Consider the following 4086-nt stretch of genomic DNA (forward strand, 5'->3'; position numbering starts at 1 on the left):
CAGAGTAATAAGCAATACTAAAAATAATATCAAAGAATATTAAGATAGACATTTTTAAAAATCAGCCTAAATTACGATTTAGATGCACATTAGATTATATTTTTAAAATTGGTTTAAAAAATTATGGAGATATAATGTAAAGCATAGTGACTATAGTTAATAACACCGAATTGCATATTTGGAAGTTGTTAGAAGAGTAGATTTTGCTTTTCCTGTGGGAGTCGCCGGGTTGAGGGGAGCGTGGCCTTCTCCTCTCTCGCCATGGCGTGTGCTCGTCCACTGATATCAGTGTACTCTGAAAAGGGGGAGTCATCTGGCAAAAATGTCACTTTGCCTGCTGTGTTCAAGGCTCCCATTCGACCAGCTATTGTGAACTTTGTTCACACCAACTTGCGCAAAAACAACAGACAGCCCTATGCTGTCAGTGAATTAGCAGGTCATCAAACCAGTGCTGAGCCTTGGGGTACTGGCAGGCCTGTGGCTCGAATTCCCATGGTTCGAGGTGGCGGCACTCACTCTTCTGGCCAGGGTGCTTTGGGAAATATGTGTCGTGGGGGCCGCATATTTGTGCCAACCAAGACCTGGTGACATTGGCACCGCAGACTGAATACAATGCAGAAGCGACATGTCATCTGCTCTGCGTTGGCTGCCTCGGCTTTACCAGCGCTGCTCATGTCTAAAGGTCATCGTATAGAGGAAGTTCCTGAACTTCCTTTCGTAGCTGAAGATAAAGTTGAAGGCTACAAGAAGACCAAGGAGGCTGTTTTGTTTCGGAAGAAACTTAAGGCCAGGAATGATATCAAAAAGGTCTACGCCTCGCAGCAAATGAGAGCTGGCAAAGGCAAAGTGAGAAACGGTCGCCGTACCCAGCGCAGGGGACCCTGCATCATCTATAATGAGGACAGTGGTATCATCAAGGCCTTCAGAAACATCCCTGGAATTACTCTGCTTAATATAAGCAAACTGAACATTTTGAAACTTGCTCCTGGGGGGCATGTGGGATGTTTCTGCATTTGGACTGAAAGTGCTTTCCGCAAGTTAGAGGAGCTGTATGGCACTTGGCGTAAAGCTGCTCCCCTCAAGAGTAACTACAACCTCCCCATGCACAAGATGCTCAATACAGACCTTAGCGGAATCTTGAAAAGCCCAGAGATCCAAAGAGCCCTCCGAGCACCACGCAAGAAGATTCATCGCAGAGTCCTGAAGAAGAAACCACTGAAAAACCTGAGACTCATGTTGAAGCTAAACCCATATGCAAAGACCATGCGCCGGAACACCATTCTCTGCCGGGCCAAGAACCACAAAATCCGCATGGATAGGGCAGCAGCAGCGCTAGAAGCCAAATCAGATGAGAAGGGGATTCCAGGCAAGAAGCCTGCGGTGGGGAAGAAAGGAAAGAAGGCTGTTTGCGTTAAGAAGCTGAAGAAGCCAAAGAAGGCTTTGGTGGGAAAAAAGTCTCCAGTGACCAAGAAACCAGCAGCTGAAAAGAAGCCCGCTAAAAAGAAGCCCGCAGAAAAGAAACCCAACACAGAGGAAAAGAAGGCTGCTGCATAAACTTAAATTTGTTTATTCGGTAAAGGTCAAATCATTTTGGACAGCTAATTTTGAATAAAGACCTGATCAAAGAGAAGTGAGAAACATGAAAAAAAAAAAAAAAAAAAAAGGGTAGATCTTAAAAGTTCTCACGCCAGAAAAACAAATTTTGTAACTATGTATGATGACAGATGTCAACTAGACTTATTGTGGTGATCATTTCACCATGTATACAAATAGCAAATCATTATTTGTACACCTGAAACTAATATAATGTTATAGGTCAATTATACCTCAATTAAAAAAAAGTGGAAAAAAATTGGTTTAAAAATTAAAGAAAAAACTAACACAAAGCTGAAGTTGTTTTAGATGATGTGTTTGTTAAATTTTTAACTGAAAACTTTAAATACATCTTAATTTCAATGTGTTCGTTAAATACTGAATCCTGACAGGTACTATTTCACTGTAAATATTTTTCCTTGGCCAAATATGTGTTTACCACCTCGTACATCAGGTTCAATTGTATAATAGAGTTTCTTTTCAAAGTAAAAAATCCCATGAGCTTTCTTAAGAGACTCAGCTTCTATAGCCTTGCGGGTTTCACAGTTATAAACAGCTAGTGGTAGAGGGCACTGCTGTTTTAAATAATAGTGTTGTGGCTCACATTTTCAATTCTTTTGTTAGTTTGTTTTCTTACCAACAGCCTCGCTTCTATGTGGCCTGATCTAATTTCTTCCAGATTATAAATCAATACAGGTTAACATGACTGATGCAAGAAAGCAGAATGAAAAAAACTGAAGTTACCATATAAGTCTATAAACTGAGATTTACTTACAAATGTGCTGCCCTAATTCAATGCAGAAGGACTCGACAGATAAGACAGAGCAACTCACTCTGCCATTGGATACTAAGTAATCGAGTAAAATGTTATTTCATTAGTCCTTTTACCTATTACTTAATTATGAATAAAGGTGACTTTTAAATTGTAAAAATTGGAAAATTATACATGATTTGTTAATTTAGGTTAACTTTTTTTTTAACATCTTTATTGGAGTATAATTGCTTTACAATGGTGTGTTAGTTTCTGCTGTATAACAAAGTGAATCAGCTATACATATACATATGTCCCCATATCTCCTCCCTCTTGCGTCTCCCTTAACTTTTGACCATCCCTTTATTTAAATCTACAAAATTAACTCCCCTTTCATATCATTCCCACCTTTGGATGATCAATATCATAATTTATGTTATGGAGATAGTAAAACAACTTTTCTCTCTCATTACCTTCTATTCTTTTTATTATTTACATTGTATTTTTTACTCCCAGCTTTATTGAGACTTAATACTTTATGTTACCTGATTACCAGGCTTATTCAGGCTGGTTATGTGGAAGGATTTCACCTAATCCCAAAGAACAAGGGTGAGGAGTAAGAGAAAATATTATGCATAGACATGTATGCAGAGCTCTTCCTGGAAGCAGAAAGGACTCATGCCTCCCCAGGGAAGTAGGAGAAATACCATCACTCAGCACGTGAACATTGAGACACACACAAAGCAGGTGTTGCGCGGAGCAAATGGAGCGACTTGAGGGATGGACCACAATAAGGCTGCAGAAACTGAAGAGCATGCCACCCATTTTCCAAAAGAAATTTTCAAACTTCTTAATACATTTTTGCCTTAATCACCTTTAACTTCACAGTAAAATACCCTTGGAAAACATATCATTCATCTTTACATGTATTTATAGCTCAAATATGTATTCGGAATTTTCCATTAAGAATAATATACTATTCCTACTTTGCCTGAATTCACACAGGAGTAATTCTCTACAGAACTACATTTCATTTACTTTTTAAGTGTATAACTGGAAATGATTTGAATATAATGAAAATGCTATTAAATACACTTTTGTTGAACAGAGTAATAAACCTCACTCACTTTAATAATCAGAATGTAATCCAGTCATTCATCTTCTTGGAGAACACTGCATGTCTGGTATAAAAGGTAACGGAGCTCTGAGTATGCCATTTCTCCTATTTTAATGTCAAACCAAAGCCAAGAAAGAATTATAAGTTATGACGTGTACATTGTTTGCTAAAAACAAACTCACAGCACTATATTTATGCCCTGGGTGCAAAAATCTTAAATGGATAGAAGGATAAGAGTGGCTTTATTTTACAACTTTACTGGTAAGAATTGCATAAAAGATATGTAAAAATGGTGGAAATTCTAAGACACCTTGGGGAATTATAAAGAAAAGTACATAAAATTATAGTTGTGAGAAAGTTTTAAGAACACGTTTTGTGTTACTGAACGCTGGTAGGACTCTGAAGGGTGGAACTCATTCAGGCCTCCTCAATTACAAAATAATAGTTACTTTTCTTTTGCTTTTGTTTAAAGCTCCCATATGAATACGCTTGGGGGAAAGCATTATTCCTTTTAGAATACTACTGAGATTTGAAGATTCAATGGTTCAAAGAATGTGGGGTTTAATGCAAAAAAAAAAAAAGATATCTTTTAAAAAAGAACATGACTTGTCTATTCCACAGTCTA

At 37.9% G+C, this 4086-nt stretch overlaps 1 pseudogene across 1 annotated transcript; it reads left to right on the forward strand.

Annotated features, from left to right (window-relative positions):
- The first annotated feature begins 205 nt into the window (after positions 1-205).
- On the forward strand, positions 206-1630 carry LOC309611184 (large ribosomal subunit protein uL4 pseudogene; annotated as a pseudogene). The gene has a single exon. The product of its transcript is annotated as a large ribosomal subunit protein uL4 pseudogene (transcript).
- The last annotated feature ends 2456 nt before the right edge of the window (positions 1631-4086 follow it).

This window comes from Balaenoptera borealis (genome assembly GCF_965194805.1).
Source record: "Balaenoptera borealis genome assembly, chromosome: 14".
In the NCBI taxonomy this organism is placed as follows: domain Eukaryota; kingdom Metazoa; phylum Chordata; class Mammalia; order Artiodactyla; family Balaenopteridae; genus Balaenoptera; species Balaenoptera borealis.